General features: G+C 50.6%; 1 pseudogene; it reads right to left on the bottom strand.

Moving 5' to 3' along the window:
• Positions 1 to 2,484: 2,484 nt before the first annotated feature.
• Positions 2,485 to 2,581, bottom strand: LOC144611282 (U2 spliceosomal RNA; annotated as a pseudogene).
• Positions 2,582 to 7,286: the final 4,705 nt, after the last annotated feature.

Below are 7,286 nucleotides of genomic sequence, written 5' to 3'. Positions count from 1 at the left end.
GTTGCCTCCCACCAGAGTGTCTGGGAGTCAAAGAGGGGCCTCACAGTTCTCCAACATGCGTAGTCCCTCTTTAGCTCCTTAACGTTCTCCGGGGTCAACAGCTCCACGTTTAGCTTCCACGTCCCTCTGCCCGCCTTCCGGTCCTCCTGTAGGTGACAGGTGGCCTGAAGGAGGCAGTGGTCAGAGAAGAACACCGGGGCGAGGTCGGTGTGTCTGACCGTGACGGCCCTCGATGTGAAGAGGAAGTCTATCCGGGACTGGGCTGAACCGTTTGGTCCTGACCAGGTGAACCGTGGCTGGACTCCGCCTGCAGGGTCACTGAAGGCGTCGCGCAGCTTTGCATCTTTGACCGTTTCCACCAGGAGTTTGGAGGTGCCGTCCAGTCTGTGGTTGGCACTGCCGGATCGTCCAGCCGCATCGATGATGCAGTTGAAGTCACCGGCCAGAACGAGCGGTCTAGACGTGGCCAGCAGCGGTGGGAGCTGCTGGAGGACGGCCACCCGCTCGCTCCACCTGGGTGAGGCATACACATTTATCAGCCGGAGCGGAGAACCACGGTACATTACATCCACCACCAAGAGACGACCCCCCACCACCTCCCTTACCTCAGTGATGGTGAAGCCCCCTCCCCGCAGCAAGATCCCCAGACCGGACGCACGACAATCATTTCCCCCCGACCATACCGACAGTCCGTGGGGCCACCATCGCGACCACCTCCGATAGCAGCGAAGGTGTGGCAGCCCGCACTCCTGTAAAAAAGTCACATCCGCCTTTACCATGGCCAGGTACTGCAAGGCGGATACACATCGCACAGTGCTCTTCACACTGCGCACGTTTAAGGATGCCAGTTTCAGCTCCATTGTCCTTTATTGTCCCAGGCGATCCTCCCGCATGCCAATCATCTGGCTCAGTTCCTGCACATTTTTGTCGCACAGGTAGTGGTACAGGTTGGTGGCTTCCTCAGCACAGGGTGTATTTTCTGGCGAAGCCACTGCGCTGCTCCCAGTGTCCTGGAGCTGGGGCCCATTGGCCACTGCACTGCTCCCGGTCTCCCGGAGCTGGGGCCCATTGGCCATTGTGCCGCTCCCGGTCTCCCGGAGCAGGGGCCCATTGGCCGTTGTGCCGCTCACGGTCTCCCGGAGCAGGGGCCCATTGGCCGTTGTGCCGCTCACGGTCTCCTGGGGCTGGGGCCCATTGGCACTGCTCCCAGTCTCCTGGGGCTGGGGGGCAACAGACACGTACTTTCTCTTACCTTCCTCCTCCCCCGTTTCCTTCCTCTGCCTCTGCCTCCGTTGTCGGCTCCTCCCGGTCGTCTCATCCTCCGATGCGGAGAGGCTGCTGGCCTCGTCCTGGGAGAGGACTCTTTTTTGGGACTTGCTTGCCCCCTCCGCCTTTTTCTCCGTGCGCACAGCCTTCAATGTTTTCCTCGACTGTACCACCTTCCATTCCTCCTCTTCCTGTTCCCCCTCTTCCATCGACTCACCCTCGTGGGGAGGGGCCTGGGGTGCTCTGTCCTGCGGTTGGGGGCTCCTGGTGGTCGCGTTGTCCTCGCCCCTGCTCTCCTTTCCTTTTTGGACTTTTTCCGTGGTAGGAGGCGTCTCGTCCACCCTGGGGGTGCTGGCAGCGGCCCCTCTTATCGCCTGTGCATAAGTGCTTGCTCTTTTAGGGCAGGCCCTGTAAAGGTGGCCTGCCTCCCCACACAGGTTGCAGCTCTTACTCTCTTTACAATCCCTTGTCTCGTGGCCTTCTAACTTGCAGTTTCTGCAGACGACTGTCCTGCATTCTGCCGCCACGTGCCCAGGTTTGTTGCATTTCCTGCACACCCTGGGCTGCCCCACGTACGTCATGTAGCCCCGGTTCCCTCCGATAGCGAACACCGAGGGAGGGTGGACAATGAATCCCTTCCCGTCCACCCTCAGCTTCACCTTTACCTGCCTCTTGCTCGTCCAGATCCCGAACAAGTCCTTTATGTCCACGCAGTTTCCGGCCCCTTCGACGTAGCGCGCAAGGAAGGTGAGGACATCCACGACGGGCACATGTGGGTTAAACATGTGCACCGTGATCATCCGTTCCCTCTGGGTGGGGAGGGTGAAGAGCGGCTGCACCTTCAGGAGCGACAGCGGGGCTTCATTCCCCTTCTCCCGGAAGTCCTGCAGCAACTTCTGCCATCCCGCCGGGTTCTGGAAGGTAACGTCGAAGTATCCGTTACCTGGGAAGTCCTGGAGGCAGAAGATGTCCCCGGCCTTGAATCCACAGGCCTCCAGCAGCACCTTCTTGATGAAGAGATCCCTTGAGAAAGGGTTCCCCTCCTTGAGGTCCTTCACCGATACACGCAGGGTATTCCGGATACCCTGCCCTCCAGCTCCACTTGCTACTGCCATCCCACCTGGATAAGGGTGTTAGGTTGGTTACCCAACCAGCATGGATCCACCCCTAAACCAGACACGTGCTCCTGACCTCCGCTCCTCGTCAATGATCTAATGCAAATACTGCTCTTATACTTACCCTGTTCTTATAAGAACATTAGATTGTGCCAGAACAGATACTACACTTGATCTTAGCCAAAAGGCCGAGAAGCGACTCAAAGTCACCCATTCCTTCTCTCCAGAGATGCTGCCTGTCCCGCCCGCTGAGTTACTCCAGCTTTTTGTGTCTATCTTCAATCCTCTACTTGATCGGCCGGATTGAGGCAAGAATAATTTCCACACAGACGCAGCAGATCCTTTTGGTTTTCAAAGGCGGCTATCACAGCTGATCTTTATTTCGGTCTTTGTTTACAATCGCCTTTAAATGGTGGAAGGACATTTAGATCAGAGCCCTGGGAAGCCTTGACTTCGGTTTGATCCTGTGCTTGTAGTAGTCATATCTGCGTTCCTGTTGCCTGTTGCAGAGGTCACATTTTCCACACCTTGTGATAGAATTCAAGGCAGTCCCAGTGTCAAGAGTCAAGAGTGTTTTATTGTTATATACCCCAGATACAACCATGAAATTCTTGAAACAGAGTATGTAAACATAGAGCATTGTAAACAATATAATAAACGAGTATAAAAATTCAGTGTGTGTGTATTTACACGCACACGCACCCACACACACAGAAATCAATAATGGTGCAAAAAGACAAAACCAATGGCCCCAAGTCTATTAGTTCAGAATTTATTTGGAGGTAGCAGTGTTTAACTGCCTGATGGCTGTAGGGAAGAAGCTGTTATTGAACCTGGACATTTTCAGGCTCCTGTACCTTCAGGGGTACAGGGGTAAAATGAGTTTGTGGCCAGGATGGTCTGAGGAATATTAGAGAGGCGCGTCAACAGGGCAGTAGGAGTGTGGATTCTGGACTTTGCAGGAAGTGGGAACACTGTAAAATGTTTGGGGAATCAAGATCAAATTGTAATGATATGCCCCATCAGTTAGTAATGTTCTGTCAAAGTGGATGTAAATATCATCTCATTGTTGTGCGACGGACCGCATCGGTCAACACAGTTATTCTGTCTCTTCACTGTAGCTTCATTCTACAGCCCAACAGCCGAATCCCTCTAACATTATGAAAAGCAGAGAGATAATGCAGCGTTCAGCTTAGTTTAGTTGTATTTTTTGTTGCGTGCTCTCCAGTCAGCGAAAAGACTCTACATGATTACTATCAATCCATCCACACTGCACCAATGCAGGATACAATGTCTCAGGATAAGAGGAGTTGAGTATAGGAGCAAAGAGGTCCTTCTGCAGTTGTACAGGGCCCTAGTGAGACCGCACCTGGAGTACTCTGTGCAGTTTTGGTCTCCATATTTGAGGAAGGATATTCTTGCTATTGAGGGCTTGCAGCGTAGGTTTACTAGGTTAATTCCCGGAATGGCGGGACTATCATATGTTGAAAGACTGGAGCGACTAGGCTTGTATACACTGGAATTTAGAAGGATGAGAGGAGATCTTATCGAAACGTATCAGATTATTAAGGGGTTGGACATGTTAGAGGCAGGAAACATGCTCCCAATGTTGGGGGAGTCCAGAACAAGGAGCAACAGTTTAAGAATAAAGGGTAGGCCATTTAGAACTGAGACGAGGAAAAACTTTTTCAGTCAGAGAGTTGTGAATCTGTGGAATTCTTTGCCTCAGAAGGTAGTGGAGGCCAATTCTCTGAATGCATTCAAGAGAGAGCTGGATAGAGCTCTTAAGGATAGCGGAGTCAGGGGGTATGGGGAGAAGGCAGGAACGGGGTACTGATTGAGAATGATCAGCCATGTTCACATTGAATGGCGGTGCTGGCTCAAAGGGCCGAATGGCCTCCTCCTGCACCCATTGTCTATTGTCTATTGTCTCGTGTTTAGTGCAAGATAAAGTCCACTAAAGTATGATTAAATATAGTTTGAAGGTCTTCAATGAGGCAGATGGAAGGCCAGTACCACTCTTTAGTTGGTGGGAAGGTGGCTCAGTTACCTGATAGCAGCTGGGAAGAGACTGTCCCCGAGTCTGGAAGTGTGCGTTTTCAATCTTCTGTACCCCTTGCCAGATGGGCGAGGGGAGAAGAGGAAGTGACCGGGGTGAGACTGGACCTTGATTATGCTGATGGCCTTGCCGAGGCAGTGTGAAGTGTAGATGGAGTCAGTAGAAGGGAGGTTGGTCTGTGTGATGGTCTGGGCTACATCCACACCTCTGAAATGTCTTCGATAGAGCTGTTCCCAAACCATGCTGTGATGCTTCCCGATAAAATGCTTTCTACGGCGGATCTGTAGATGTTAGTGAGGTTTGTTCGGGACATGTCAAACCCCCTAAGACGTCTAAGGATCTAGAGACCTTTCTTTACCATTGCACGAAGGGATTAAAAGTACCATTAGCAAATTTGCAGATGATACTAAGCTGGGTGGTAGTGTGAATTGTGAGGAAGATGCAATAAGGCTGCAGGGTGACTTGGACAGGTTGTGTGAGTGGGCGGATACATGGCAGATGCAGTTTAATGTAGATAAGTGTGAGGTTATTCACTTTGGAAGTAAGAATAGAAAGGCAGATTATTATCTGAATGGTGTCAAGTTAGGAGGAGGGGGAGTTCAATGAGATCTGGGTGTCCTAGTGCATCAGTCAATGAAAGGAAGCATGCAGGTACAGCAGGCAGTGAAGAAAGCCAATGGAATGTTGGCCTTCATAACAAGAGGAGTTGAGTATAGGAGCAAAGAGGTCCTTCTACAGTTGTACCGGGCCCTGGTGAGACCGCACCTGGAGTACTGTGTGCAGTTTTGGTCTCCAAATTTGAGGAAGGATATTCTTGCTATGGAGGGCGTGCAGCGTAGGTTCACTAGGTTAATTCCCGGAATGGCGGGACTGTTGTATGTTGAAAGGCTGGAGCGGTTGGGCTTGTATACACTGGAATTTAGAAGGATGAGGGGGGATCTTATTGAAACATATAAGATAATTAGGGGATTGGACACATTAGAGGCAGGAAACATGTTCCCAATGTTGGGGGAGTCCAGAACAAAGGGCCACAGTTTAAGAATAAGGGGTAGGCCATTTAGAATGGAGATGAGGAAGAACTTTTACGGTCAGAGAGTGGTGAAGGTGTGGAATTCTCTGCCTCAGAAGGCAGTGGAGGCCAGTTCGTTGGATGCTTTCAAGAGAGAGCTGGATAGAGCTCTTAAGGATAGCGGAGTGAGGGGGTATGGGGAGAAGGCAGGAACGGGGTACTGATTGAGAGTGATCAGCTATGATCGCATTGAATGGCGGTGCTGGCTCGAAGAGCTGAATGGCCTACTTCTGCACCTATTGTCTATTGTCTATTGGACCGCGGGGGATGGGACAGTGTTATGATCCGAGAGGTGGGCCAAGGTCAGATAGGAAAGTGTGATCTGGAGAAAATGGCCCTGGAGAAGGGGAAATTGTGTGATCGGGAAAGATAGATGAGTGGAACAGTGTGTGACTTAGGTGAAGATCGGCTCCAGGGATCGGACAGTGTGTGACCCTGGAAACATGGATTGTGGGTGATAGGACCATGTTTGACCTAAAATGGCCCCAAGGGTCAGGGGTACGTGTGAACCGGGGAGGGTGAAACTTGAATTGAAGAAGTTAATGTTAACGATGCTGAGTTTGGCATTTACGTTTTACATTTAGGTGTGGCATCGCTCTAACTGTTGTAGTCGGTGTGTTTGTTACAGATTTGCCTTCACATTCACTTGGACCTTCTTTGGCACCTCCTGAGGAAATAGTCTAATGAAAACGATCTACGACAAACACAGCAATTCTCATAGCGACCAAATCAGCGACTCCCCCACGTCTTGTGGCTTCATTGATGGTGCCTGTGGATAGGGCCTCACCTGAGATGGAGCGAACTATCAAGGAGGATGAAAGATGGTCCAAGTGAAGCTGAGGGACAATCGACACAACTGCTCCCAATTTCACCCCCACTGACAGCGTGCAGCCACACACAAACAGTAAAACTAGCACCTCATTTCTGCTGGGGTAGCTTACACTCTATTGCAGATACTGCAAAGATTAATGTTCCATTAATATGAAACTCACTGTGAATGTATGGAATGCACTGAGGGGTCTGATGGGGGAACGTTGGAGTTTAGAAACATAGAAAATAGGTGCAGGAGTAGGCCATTCGGCCCTTCGAGCCTGCACCGCCATTCAATATGATCATGGCTGATCATCCAGCTCAGTAACCTGTACCTGCCTTCTCTCCATACCCCTTGATCCCTTTAGCCACAAGGGCCACATCTAACTCCCTCTTAAATATAGCCAATGAACTGGCCTCAACTACCTTCTGCGGCAGAGAATTCCACAGACTCACCACTCTCTGTGTGAAGAAATGTTTTCTCATCTCGGTCCTAAAAGACTTCCCCCTTATCCTTAAGCTGTGACCCCTGGTTCTGGACTTCCCCAACATCGGGAACAATCTTCCCGCATCTAGCCTCTCCAACCCCTTAAGAATTTTATATGTTTCAATAAGATCCCCCCTCAGTCTTCTAAATTCCAGCGAGTATAAGCCTCGTCTATCCCGTCTTTCTTCATATGAAAGTCCTGCCATCCCAGGGATCAATCTAGAGTCTGTCTGAAACATTCAACAATAGCTGAAAATTCAGGGTACATCTTTGGCTTAATGATACTCAGAGCTTGGTGTTGAGTTTGTTATTTCTTTTTTCAGTTATTTTTGGTGAGCCACTTCCTCCACTATCAGAGTAACAGCTAACTTGGGCTGCAAGGAATGTTTCAAGCTTTTATCGCTATCTAGTCACTGGTCCTCAGCGGACAGTGATTGACCACAGGAGCACGACCAAAGGTGCAAACAACTACAAGTCTGA

Source organism: Rhinoraja longicauda, chromosome 39 (genome assembly GCF_053455715.1).
Source record: "Rhinoraja longicauda isolate Sanriku21f chromosome 39, sRhiLon1.1, whole genome shotgun sequence".
NCBI lineage: Eukaryota > Metazoa > Chordata > Chondrichthyes > Rajiformes > Arhynchobatidae > Rhinoraja > Rhinoraja longicauda.
Note: the sequence above shows the minus strand (reverse complement) of the source record. Positions and strands in the feature narration are given on the sequence as shown.